Source organism: Haemaphysalis longicornis, unplaced genomic scaffold (genome assembly GCF_048455015.1).
Source record: "Haemaphysalis longicornis isolate Haplotype H1 unplaced genomic scaffold, Haemaphysalis longicornis Haplotype H1 scaffold_5, whole genome shotgun sequence".
Classification (NCBI taxonomy): Eukaryota; Metazoa; Arthropoda; class Arachnida; order Ixodida; family Ixodidae; genus Haemaphysalis; species Haemaphysalis longicornis.
In genome coordinates, this window is record NW_027526385.1 from 200,158,113 (window position 1) to 200,172,283 (window position 14,171).

Consider the following 14,171-nt stretch of genomic DNA (forward strand, 5'->3'; position numbering starts at 1 on the left):
AAAGCTAGATAATTTCGGATGTACGTGATGCTGCATCGGTCCAGTTGAAGAGACCGCCCCAGCAGGTGTTGTTGTATTCCCCTGTGCGCGGTTATACCCAGAGCTGTATCGTGATTGCATTTGTTACACTCTCAGGAAGTGAGCGTCCCTGCCCTCGAATTCGGCCTCATAATGTATCAGTCCAGGCATTTATCTGTCTTCATTGCCATGTTCACAGGCTCTACAACACTCCATGTTTCACATCTAAGTTGCTCTTTAATGGAACAGAATTTCATTCTCGTACATCTGAAGACATCTGTTCAATATATCAATGAATGAACGTCCGCAATTATTTCTTTCCGCAGCCGAAAGACCGCACGACGCACCCAAGCCAGTCAGATGGCCCCATGAGCCCAAAGCGGCCAAACCAGTGGAACGCGCACGAAACCTTTCCACGCACGCAAAGCCATGCGGTGTGCCCAATTATTTCCAAGCTATTAACAAAAAAAAATTTCTGGACCAATAATATTTTCTAGTGTTGGTCACAATACTTCAGTTTACACTCTTTTCTACGGTGTCGGGAGATACTGCAGCGCTGAGTGTTACTTGTGCAAATTGTTTTACCAAGCTTCAGGTTTTATCAATTTTTTATAAACCTGTTTCCATACTTAATGATTTATTTCTCAAGAATATTTTTAATTTTTGGCTTTATCTTTATTACGTGTAATATGTTGTTTACCTGCCTTTCAAGGAATGACCTGACAATTTTAGATTTTGTGTTGCGTTTTATACCCGTGTTTATATGCTTACAGATTTTAGTATTTATTTCCTTAGGTATTGTTTATATGCTGCTTGTATATATGCTTACACTTTTCTGTACAGTGTCTACTAAACCTCTTTTGAATCGGTTTACAAGCCGTTGGTGAGACAAAAATTATAAACAAATTGTCTCCAAAACAAACCGGAAGTATTTGCAAAAGCAATCTTTCTTTAGTGTGAATACTGTGCTTTGAAATAGTAAACGGTTTGTGTGTTTCCCTCTCAACAATTTCTTTCTTGGCGCGAATACACAAACAAAAATTTTTATTGTGGTTTCTGTTACGTGAGAACGAACAAAGAAACCTCAACTCCAGAAACAGGATTTTGCTGCAAAACGGACAGAAGATTCTAGTTTTTCAAGCATAACGTTGTTTTACTTTTCAAAGATTTAAAGAAATTTGTTGTATTTTTAGGGCTTGCGACAAAAGCAAATCGAAAAGTAAGAACGGCCTATGCAGCAAAAAAATTCTGTTTCTTCAAGATTGTGTAAGGTCTGTGTTTTGAGATTTTAAATCTGACTTTCTTCGCGCAAATAAATGTGCCTGCTCCGACGGTTTGTGTTGTGACTTGGCACTGACCTCCAATTGATATTTTCCACATTTTTTATCAATGGCACATCCAGCAAAGAGCACCTACATCTTATAACGATCCCACAATTATGCAAAGCACCTTCATCTGATTTTGTTGCAAAAATAAAATTCGGAAAATTGAGCAAAAGTCGTTTTTGCTTTACTATTTACGTGAAAAAAAAATACTCGAATATTTTTTCTGCAACATATTTTAATAGCGGTGCTACGTTACTACTTTTCGGAGTTATGGGGGCGTTTCTTGTTGCTGCAGACTTCGTCGACCTTCTGGAATTTATTGGAAACAGTTAGTTTAAACTCCAAGGTAAAGAGTAACGTCACGCGCCAACCCCCCCCCCCCCTCCCCCCCCAAAGAACCCTGTGTGTATTGCAGAGCCGCAATATTTTGTGGGCATCAACAAAAGCGTTCTCTGGCAGACGTGTTCGGCAGACGTTTTCGGTTCGGCAGACGAACCGTTCGGCAGAAGCATTTGGCAGACGTGTTCACAGCGACTTCAGGAACAAGCGCCCATTGCAGCACTTCCCGGACCACCTGTGCAACTGTTTGTGCAACAATATGATTCCCCAAGACAAACTCTCGGTTCTTGTTGCTTTGCTGACGGTCCACGGCTGGACGTGACGACGTAAACACCAAAGTGATGGCAGTGGCCGCATACAGGTGGTGATAGGGGTCACTTCTTGCGGCTAGCATTCGCTCAATGTTTGTAACTTTCGCCATAAATGTGTCAACCATAGTCGTTGGAATACGAACTAGCCCACCCAACATGTCTCTTCTGGTTCTTTGGTTGGTTGGTACAAAAATTCAATGGCGCGTGCATCGTCTGGAGGATTGGCAAAGTCAGATTGACATTTCACCAGGGCCCGCACTACCTTTTCCTCGATATCCTGCGGGACACCGCAATACATCAGGCACATCACGTGATTGACGAAGATGATGATGGTTTCTTAGGGACCCTGAATTGTAGATTTTGGTAGGTCATGCACCCTCTGAGGTCGGTGAGCGGTTGTGAAGTCAGGCAGCAGGTGCTCTATGCATACTTCGCAGGAATTGACGGCAGAATCGTGTTTTCAAACTATCTGCGTGCATGGTACTTAAGAAAAAAATGCAATTCTTGGTGACGATGTTTATGCAACCCGCAATTGTGGCGAGCAACTCGATCATATTGTTGGACCCTGCCTTCCACATCTTCAGAGGCGTCCCCGTGGAAGGGAGCAGGGACACGGGGCGCGCTACCTCAATAGATAGCCGAACAACCGAGTCCCTCGGTCTGCTGATACTCGGCCCTCATGTCTACCACTCTTGCCACTAATGCTCTGCCGCGAAGCAAGGAGTCTGACCTCTGGTTCTTGGCCTTGTAGCCATGGGCTGGTGAGAGTGTCTGGTTACTTAAGGAACACATGGCGGTTTTGTAGTGGTGATTGGGCTAAGTTTTTGGGGCTGTTGAAGGTGGCTTAGCAAGGAGCACGCTTACCCTGCCCTGCCCGGGGCACCTGAGTAATCTTGGCCGCGGTATTGGCGACACCGCGGACCCCCAGCCCCCCAACATAAGCTGTAACCAACCGTGGTGATGCGTTTTTAAGGTGAAGGGTACAAACCTCGAATGGTGGCCGTCGGAGCCCATGTCCCACTCCGGCGGATGGGCTCCCTGTCTGTCTACCAAGCAGTGAGGTCCGGGAACTCTTCAGCTATCAGGGTAAGGCTGACGAAGATAGTAACCCTGTCTCCATGCTTTTTCCTAAGCCGTATGGTAAATCGAAAACCCCCTCCAACCATGATCAGACCCGGAAAAGGGTCCGCACCGAAGCACCTTTTCCACCTCTTCCTGCCATCAACCCCCCAAAACCTGACAACTACCCCCGCTTTTTGATATTTGAATGTGGTGACAAATCCAAGCCTCTTTCTTCACGATCAGCAGGCGTTGTATCCACATTTCTTGAAGGTATCCTTGGCAAGAGATACAATGCTCAAAACTAAGAACTGGTGAGCTCTTAGTTGAGGTCAACACACAGCAGCAATCCACAACTTTCATGAGCCAAACCCTCATGGCAGACCTTGTTATCAGAGTCACACCTCACCACAGCCTGAAAAGCTCCCAGGGTGTGATATCTGAGCAAGACCTCCTAACCAAGACCGAAACTGATCCGCTCGAAGGCCTAAAAGATGAAGGCGTGACCGCAGTAAGGCGCATCGTGATTAGGAGAGAAAAGAAAAAATACAGATTTTGACCACTGCACACAGCCCGAGCATGTCAACGCAGGTTTCATTTGTTGTTCAGTCCGCCCGTACATCCCGATCCCGTGGGGCTGTTTTAAGTGCAAGCTTTTCGGGCACAGTAACAACTGCCGTCACGGCAGAACAACATGTGGCAAATTCGCACAGCATGATCCTCTCTCCGATAAATGCACTCCAACCAGCTTCACCTGCCCCAATTGCCAGGGTCCACGCGCAGCCTACTCTCGTGCTTATAAAAAAAGTTTCAAGTGGAAAACACAATAGTAACGTAAAGGTAACAGAAAACATCAACTTCGCAGAGGTGCCAAAGAGGATCGCCTTTTTGCCCCTCGGGAGGTACGCCGACGTAGATTGCCGGGGGGTAGCGACATCTGCCTTCGGTGTGGTCAGAGTACCGATAGTCGGACTTGTTTCCCCCCCCCCTGCGTTGCCTGAGGCACCCCAACCCACCTCCATACCGCTCTCTAAGCCAGAAGCGGCTGTGGTGGCGTCCACTTCCGGTGGGGATGCTGCTGCACCCACTGGTTTCTCTTCTCCAGCCCGAAGCACACGCGAGGGACCGGAGGAGATGCAGATGGAGAAAGCCGCAGTAGCCCCCACCTCCCCCGCCGCACCGCTTGTGCCACCCGGGGTGCTCCAGATGCCCTCGGTGGTCGCGGCTCCAACGAAGGGAACCTGGAAGGGTGCCAAGTACAAGGGCACCGGTCCGCCTGGTACCCCATCCAAATTTAATGACGACATTGATGTGGGCCCCTTCCTGTCTGCTTCACAGCGGAAGAAGCGGGTGCCTCTATTTTGACTTCAAGAGAAGGTAAAAAAAAATTCCCAAAATTGCAAGCCCAAAAAGACTTTACGTAGATAAATACACTCCAGTAGTTCTAGCACATAATATGGGAAGAGAGATTATTGTTCAATGCAACTGCAGAGGCCTTCTTTGTATTCTTTACGGCCTGTATGAAATCCTGCATGCTAATCTTTAGAGTGTAATGTGTGTTCAGAAAACACATCCGAATTCCAAGCACTTAAATGTCTTTAATAGTTCGTTACCAGGTATACAGAAAAAACTGTGTGGGCGCACATACTATTCTGGCGGCGTGGACATAATCGTCCGCAAATCATTAGCATGCCACCCTGTCACCTTGAACAGTCTGAGTGAGGCTGTATCAATTCGAACAATATTATTTAATAGGTTGATAACGGTATGCTCCATATAAATTCCGGCACATATAGCACTTTCTAGCTCTGAATACCAGGCGCTGGTCGACCAGCTGCACGAAAAATAAATCCTAACAGGCGACTCCAATGCACACAATTCTTTTTGGGGCTCTTCTCGCACGGGGGCCCGACGTCGCCTTGTGGAGAAGTTTCTAGCATCCTCTGGAGCATGCCTTAAAAAAAACAGCCTACGCACCATAACGTAGGACACAACACATACTCATATCTTAAATTGTCTTTTCGCTCCGCAGTTTTGTTTTCTTGCCTCGAGTGCGGCGTCTGTACGAATGCTTATGACAGTGACCATTCCCCACCTCACTAACATATATGTAAAGTACAATGCAGTCCATCGTCTCAAAGCAAGTTCAATTAATCAAGAGCTAACTGGAATACATTTACAGAGACATCCAAACTACACTACACATCAATCGGACACCTACATGTTGTTTAAAGTATTCAACTCCTCACGGCGCATATCCTCGATGCCACCTAAAAGTCCATTCCCCACGCCTCGGGTTCCTCGCGCAACCAGAGGAGGCCGTGGTAGAATGAGGACTGTAGGCTTGCGCGAGAGGTCCAGGACAAGGCGTGGGGTATCGTCTTTCGGTACCCCACGTCGGGTAACCTATTTGTTCAAACGGGCTCAGGCGTTAGGAAAACGTGTGCGCCGCGAGATAGTTGGCGTTCCTTCATACCATTAATAAACTCCCACACAGACACGAGGAAAGTACGGACACGAAAACGCAAATTCAAGGGACAGCAAACACAAAGCCTGCCTCTCGTCTAAGGGGACACACTAGGAGACCAGGCTGACACACTCGCACAACACTTCCAACACATGTCCAGTTGATCACACTGCAATACAATTTCATAAAACACAAACTCCGAGATGAAAAAAACCCTTTATATGACAACGACACATCAATCACGTCCTATAACTGCGAGTTTTCGCTTCATGAGCTGACGTGTGCTCTGAGTACCTGTAAGCCCTCATCTCCAGGTACAGACAAGATCCCATACACAATAAAACAGCACTTGTTACACTCCTTCATTTTTACAACAAGATATGGCTTTACGGGCACATTTCAAAGTCTTGGAGGGAGCCATAGTTGTAGCATTCTTGACAGGGGAAAAAGACATTTCACTCCCGCAAGGTATCAACTCATCACCCTCACAAGCTGCCTCTGCAAGCTTCTCGAGAAAATGACAAACAGAAGACTCGTGTACTTCTTGAAGTACAATGCTCTTCTTGAGAGCTGCCTGGCAGGCTTCAGGCTGGGGCGATCTACGAACGCCCAACTTACCGCTCTTGAATCATATCTAAAGGATGTTTTCGTGCCTAAACCGTTTTGCCTTACGGTGTTTTTCGACATCGAGAAAGAATATGAGACCGCTTAGCGGTACGGCATCCTTAGTGAACTGACGTCAATGGTCTTTCGGACAACATGTTGAACATGCTTTATAGTTATAAGTTGGAGAGAACCTTTCGCGTCAGAGTTGGTGGTGCACTGTCAAAAATTCATGTTCAGGAAAATGGCCTGCCAAAAGGTGGAGTGTTGAGCTGCAGCCTTTTCATAGTTAAGATGAACTCCCTTAGAAAAGCACTGCCACTTCCAATCTCTTATTCTATGTATGTAGATGACGTCCAGATATCCTTTAGTTCGTTTAATATGTCTATCCGGCAAACCTCAAGTTCAGCTTGGCCTCAAGAAACTACCACTGAGCCGACAATAATGTTTATAAACTGACTCCTGCCATAAGCTCTTGCGTTGTGCTCTACAGGAAGCGTGAGGTCTATCCGGATCCAGACATTACTCCTAATGGCGTGTCGCTTCCTGTGAACAAGGAGCAGCAGTTTCCACGTGTTGCATTTGATCATAAACTCACATTGATTCCACACATCCAAATACTTAGGCAAAAATGTCTGAAAACAATGAATGTCCTTAAGGTTCTCCCCCACCAATCGCATAGGGCTGACAAAATACTGCTGCTGAGCTTATATGCTGTTTGGTTGGATATCGTTTGGACTACGGCAGTGTCTTTACGGGTCGCGGAGTAGAATAGCGTTGCGAATGCTTCACTTGAGGCTTCGGCTTGCGTCGGGTGCTTTTCGCACTAGTGCGGTTCAAAGTCTGTGTGTCGAGTGTAACAAGTGGAGCCTTGAGGGCCAACGGACGTACATGGACTTGTTTAATGCTTTTAAAGTTTCATCGCTGAATAGCCATCCTTTTAACAAACATTTAGCATTACATCTACATCTCTGCTGTTCTTGAATCGCCCATCAGTTCCTCTGCCCTTTTTGCTTAGAGTGAGGGCGAGCCTTGGATCTCAGCGCTTCGTTTTTTAAAGTGTACAGACTATCCGTTTCAGACATTTTATCGCCTTGGAAAGTTCGTCCTGTGTCCAGCGACCTTCATTTTATAAAAGTTGACAAAAATGTGGTACCACTAGATGCAATACTGTACCATTTGGGTCTTTGCAGTTTAAATACCCAAGCGCAGAATTCTATAGAGATGTTTCTAAAACCTCCAGTTTGGTGTCGTGCGCTGCTAATGGTCCGTATTTCAATGCAGCAAGAACCATGAGCGTGCACACAAAACTTTTTTCAGCAGAAGCGTATGAAATTTTTCTGATTGCACGACACATTGTTGAAAATAAAATTCCCAATTCCGTCATTTATAGATTTCTTGAGTGTTGTTTCCGTATTGTCATCGCACACGCCACCCCAAAATCACATACTTAATCTTGTTTTCAAAACTATCATGTGTGTGTATGCGCAAAATCAAAGGCTGCTCCTCTGCTGGGTCCAAGGACACGCTGGAATCACTCGGAACGAGTTGGCAGACGATGGGGCCGCTGCTGCACTCGGGAAAACTATAGAAATTACAGCAGTTCCCTGTACAGGCATCAAGCCACAGACAAGACTACACTTGCGTAGAACTTGACAAACACACTGGAGTGAACAAACAGACAACAGACTACCCGGGATAATACCACACTTGGGACGGTACACAGCTGACTCGCAAAACGGACACACAGAAGTCACCTTGATTAGGTTACGGATAGGGCACACCCATGCAACGCACTCGAATATACTGATGGAATCTTTTAAACCCCAGTTCAGCAGGTGTGGAGAGGCCCCATCTGTAGTTCACACACTCATTCAGTACAAGGCACTTGACACCACACGACGCAAACACTTTACACAACTGTATAGAGAACACTTTAGCAATCTTGGTGATGGTGTAGGCGACACCCCGTACCCCTTGCCCCCAAACATAAGCTGGATCCAACCATGGGGATGTTTTGTATGGTGAAGGGTAATACCCAAAAACGGAGGCCGTCGGAGCCCAGGTCAAGCTTCGGCGGATGGGCTCCCTGTCTATTTACCAGGCGGACACTTCAGGACCTCTTCAGCTATCACGGTAAGTTTGACAAAGAAAGTTCCCCCGTCTCCCTCCTTTTAGACTATGCGATATGGTAAATTCTACCCCCACCCCCCAAACGTGATCGGCCCCGGAAAATGGGCCGCACCGAAGATCTTTTCTTGCGTTGCCTTCCATCTCGCTCCGAAAGCCAGAAAACCACCCTCGTTTTTTTCTCCTAAAATCTGTAGACAAATCGAAGCCGGTTACTTCTCAATCCATATTTCTTGTCTCGAAATTCCTTGAAGGTATCACCGGCAAAACACATTACCCCAAAAAGCTCAGAACTGGTAAAATGTTAGTTGAGGTAAAAACTCAGCAGCAATCCACAATCCTCTTGAAACAAACCCGCATGGCAGATCTGGACATGAGGGTCGCACCCCACCCCAGCATCAGTAGCTCTCAGAGTGTGATCTGCGAGGCACATTTCATTTCCGTAACCGATGCCAACCTTCTGGAAGTCCTAAGGGATCAGTGCGTCACGGCTGTAAAACGCATATCCATACGCCGCGATTACTAAACACATTTTTCTCACCTTCGATCGATCCACCCTGCCAGACTCCAAAAATGTCAGTTACATATATAGTTCTGTCTGCCCGTACATCTCGAACCCACGGCACTGCTACAAGTGCCAATGGTTCGGGCATGGCACACACCCTTGCCATGGCCGACTAACCTGCGCTAAGTGGAGTCAGCATGCCCATTCCTCAGACAATTGTGAATCTGAAACCTTCGCCTGTGCCAACTGCGATGGACCCCATGCAGCGTACTCGCGAAAATGTGAAACGTTTAAGCAGGAGAAGCAGATATTTCATGTCAAGGTAACAGAGAACATCACCTTTCCAGAGCCAAGAAAGATGTTCGCCTCTTTCCCCCTTGGGAGGTACGCCGACGCAGCTCGCCGAGAGCCGAACGGCGTCTGGTTTTGGCGGGAGCCCAGTAGCGCGAGTCGGACCTGGTCCCTGATCCCCCCTTGGGTTGTCTCGGGCAGCCCAACCCGCAACTGCACGGCTCGCTGAGTCAGCAGCGGCTGTGGTGGCATCCACGTCCATTGGAGATGCTGCTGCACCCTCTGTTTCCTCCTCTCTATCGGCCCGAAGCACACGCGAGAGTCCGGAGGAGATGGAGACGGAGGAAACCGCAGCAGTTCCCACGTCCACCGCACCACCTTTGCCACCTGGGGCGCACCTGGCGCTCTCGGTGGTCGCGGCCAAAACGAAGGGCACCGCAAAGGGAATGCGGTGCGGTACGCCGCGTGCCCCTTCTAAATCTGATGATGACGTGGATGTGGGAGGGTTTCCTGTATGCTTTGCAGCGGAAGGAGAGGTTCCCTACATCTATACCTCCAGAGAAGGTAAAGAAACCCCTTCCAATTGCGCAAGCCCCTAAACACCTTACGTAAATAGTCACACTCCAGTAGCTCTAACACATCATAATGACAAGAGAAACAATGGTTAAATGGAACTGCAGAGGCATTCTTTATAGTCTTGATGACGTGTATAAGATTCTGCATGGTCAGCAGCCAAGTTTAATTTGTGTCCCAGGAACACATTTAAATTCAAATCAATCAAATTTCTTAAATACGTATATCGGGTTCAGAAAGGATAGGGTTGGCTGCACACACCCTTCGGGCGGTGTAGCCATAATAGCCCAGAAATCCCTAGCATGCCACCCTATCACTCTCAACACTGTCCTTGAGGCTGTAACACTAAGCGCAATTATTTTTAATAAGTTGATAACGGTATGCTTCGTTTACATTCGTCCTGATTTTGTACTTTCGAGCTCTGACTTCGAGGCGCTGGTTGACCTTACAATGCTCTTTGGGGATCTTCTCGCAGAGACGCCCGAGGTCCCCTGATAGAGATATTCCTTACATCTTTCGGAGCACGCCTCATCAACAAAAAAGCCCACATACGTTGATATAGACCCCAACACACACTCATATCTTGCCCTGGCTATTGGCTCAGCAGTTTTTTTTTCCATGTCTTGAGTGGGGTGTGGGCATAGACCTATATGGTAGTGACCCCTTCCCACCTTACTAACATATGCATGGTGTCCAAGCTATAATTAACCAAGATAAAAAAAGAGCAATGGCGTAACTCAAAGAAAACGTAGTACATAGTGTGTGCATCACTGTGGCGAAATGGTTAATGAGAAATAATTGATTGTAAATAATTATCTAACTCGAGATCTACGGTCCTAATGAATAAAATGTCAATGAGGCACTTTTAGGTACCCACGAGGGGCATCTAACTGCGGTATTTTCAGCGACGATGTAATTGCGTACTCGTCTATTCTGACTAATAAAAAAAACCCGCGAAATATAAAAAATACCACGGGATGGCGCCTCCGCGTGCATCGTAAAGCAACGCCCTGAAACAGGCTGCCTCTGAGTTAGCCAAAATGAAATAAAGAAAAGAAAGAAAGAAGAAATCGTGACCGAGTTTGTGCCTTATCTGCAAACGCACCCCGCAAATCTAGCCGTTGCTGCTCCCTCCATACATGCCATTATCAAGGCGATGCGCTGTCTCTTCGGGTGGGTAACATGCGAAGCAGTTGCTTTCCATCAGCTTATTTGGGGACGCTGGTTTACAATGCGCGCGAAGCCGCTGTAACGTGGTATTTATGATATTTCGCGGGTTTTCTCTATTATTCAGAATAGACGAGTCCGCAATTAGTTCGTTGCTGAAAATACCGCAGTTAGATGCCCCTCGTGAGTACCTACAAGTTCTTCATTGACACTTCAGCGATTAGGACATCAAATCTCGCATTAGATTATTAATTACAATCAATTAGTTAAGTGTCATTGACGAAAAAATACTGTCCGCTGCACAGTACTGCAAACAGTATGAACTAGGTTTTCTTCGAGTTACGCCATTGCTCTTTTTTTAAATCTTGGTGCATGATAGCTGGGACATCCTGTATAGGTGTGGACCCATGCAGTCCATCTTCCCAAAACAGGTTCATTGAAGCAAGAGCTAACTGGAATACATATACAGAGACATCCAAACTCCGCCACATATCCATAGGACACCTACACGTTCAAGAAGCTACCCAACCCCTCACCGCACACATCCTCGACACTGCCGAAAAGTTCATTCCCCACGCCTCTGGTGCCCTGCGCAACCAGAGGAGGGCGTGGTGGAATGAGGACTGCAGGCGGGTGCGAGATGCCCAGAACAAGGCGTGGGGCACCCTTCGTGGGTACCCCAAGTCGGGTAACCTCATTTTGTTTAAATGGGATAAGGCATTAGGAAAACGTGTGCGCCGTGAGACAAAACGAGTGAGCTAGCACACCTTCTTAACATCCAATAATTTTACACGGATACACACACAGTCTAGACTCATATACGTAAGCTCAAAGGACAGCAGTATTACAGGCTACCCCTGGTTAGCACAACAGGGGACACACTTGAAGACCAGGCTAACACACTTGCACAACACTTCGAACACGTGTCCACTTCAGCACACTACACAAACACTTTCATGAAACACAAAACAACTGCAGAAAAGATGTCTCTTCGTGATACCAAGAAGTCGCAAATTTCCTAGATATTTCTATTTTCAATTCAGGAGCTGAAGGCTCCTCTGACCACTTGCAATTCTTCAGCTCCAGGTGCAGATAAGATTACATAAACCATAATGCAAGACCTACACTCAGACACCGTGGAAACACGACTACACCTATACAGCAGAATTTGGCTTTCGGGGAGAGAGAGAGAAAAGACTTTATTGAACGAAACCGGCGTGCAGGGTTACAACGGCCACACAGGGCTGGGTTTCATCCCTGTCGTAGACTTTGGTAAGAGTCCTAATGTCTTGGACGTAGACCTCGGAGACTTGGGCCCGGCTTAGCTCCGGCTACTTGGGCTCCTCCGTCCTTCCCACCGTCCCTGGCATCGCTACCGGGAGAGGTAGGCGGATTGGAGATCCCCTTTCGCCTTTGCTTCGCCAGGGCGTCTTCGAGCCGCTGGATCGCCTGCCGCTGTTCTTGGAGTTCCGTGGAACACACGCACACGCGCACTTCCGGAGGGTAGGTGTCCGTCGGGCACAGCACATTGTCCCCCCCATCACGCACAGCACTGTTGCATCCCCGTAGCACTCTCATAGAGTTCCGGGCACACGTGACGCGCAAGCGCCAGCGTGAGCACGGTCTCCGTTTGCAGTTGCCGGAACTTCGTTGCCTCGGCCCGGGGATAATTCCCTATGCGGAGGTGGGAAAGTTCTTCTTTGGTCGCGGTGCCAGCGGAGCACCCCGCCGTAGTCGACGAGGGGCTTCGCTTCTTCTTCTTCGTCTTCCTCATCGTCGTCGACGAGGTGTGGCGGACGATCGGCCGCGGCCCGGCACGTGGTGAGACCACGAGCCGCAGCGTCCGCCTCCTCGTTGCGGTTGCAGATGTTGGGTGCCAGCTGCCTACCCGCGCGGTTCGGGAACCACTTGATGACGATACTCTTGGCGCGGTCCTGTCGCGCAGCCCGCGAAGCCTCCAGGGACTCCGCCAGTCGCGCCGTACCGCTCCACACACGCCGCGCGCGAAGTTGCGCACCGGGGTCTTGGAATCGCTCAGCACCGTGCGGGTGCCCGGTAGGCCCGCGGCTACGGCGATCGCCATCTCCTCCGCCTGGCCGGCCGTTCGAGCTCGCACGCTGCTCGCCGTGATCCGCTCCCCGGTGTTCGCCCGAATCGCCACTGTCACGTACGCGTCGCGTCTTCCCCGGCACCTCGCGGCGTCCACGAAGACTGCGCCGTCGTCGTTCTCGTACTGCCGGGCGAGCGCGAGACGCGTGCCGCCCTTCTTCCGCCGTCCCGCTGCGGGTCCGTGTTCTTGGGGAGCGGGTAGACCACTAGTCGTCTGACGAGGTCGTCCCGCCGGGAAACGAGCTCGTCCGTCGTCGATGTTGTCGTCGGCTCTTCGCCCGGAGGCAATAGGCCGGCTCTCGCCAGCAAGCGTCGGCTCACGGCAGTACTGCCCTGGCGCGCCAGCTGTGACGCTCGTTGTGCCTCGCTGATCTCCGAGAGCGTGTTGTGTACTCCCAGAGACAGCAAGGCCGTGGTCTTGGTTCCCTGCAATAGCCCGAGGGCCCCCACGTACGCCCTGCGAATGGCGGCGTCGATCTTCTGACGTTCTGCCTGCGTCCAACGGTGGAAAGTCCCCGCGTAAGCTGCGTGACTGACCACGAAGGCCTGCAGCAAACGCAGGAGGCTCTCTTCCTTCATGCCTCGCGAGCGAGACGAGACCCGCTTCACAAGGCGCGTGGCGATGCCCATCTTGGTCGTGATGTGTTTCACCGCCGTGCTGTTTGTTTGGACGGCGTCCACGAACATGCCAAATACCCGGAGGCCCGAGACGTGCGGGATCGGTTCGCCGTCTCCGGTACGGACCACGATGTTGCAGGCCGCTTCTTCGGTCGCCTTCTTTCTGTGCCGGCCGGGTGGCGGAAGAATCAGGAGCGGCGATTTCTGCGGCGAACACCAGAGGCCCGTGCCCGAGAGCGCGGTCTCGACGGCGTCCACCGCTGCCTGCAGGCCGGCTTCGACGTCGCCGTCACTGCCGCCCGTCGCCCAGATGGTGACGTCATCCGCGTATATGCAGTTAGGTCCGATGTTAGGTCCGAGCTTCTCCAGGCCCCTCGCCACCTCGATCATCACGAGGTTGAAGAGGAGCGGGGAGATCACCGAGCCTTGCGGGGTGCCCACGTTGCCCAGTTCTCGCTCTTCTAGCTTGACTCCTCCCACCTCCAACCGAGCCGTGCGACGAGAGAGGAAGGACCGTATATACTCGTAGGATCTTTATCCCAACCCGAGGCGCGACACCTGGGCCAGGACCGCATAGTGACGCACCTTGTCGAATGCGCTCTGCAGGTCCAGGCCCAGGATCGCGCGGCTGTCGTTCTTCGGAACCCCGCCGGGGG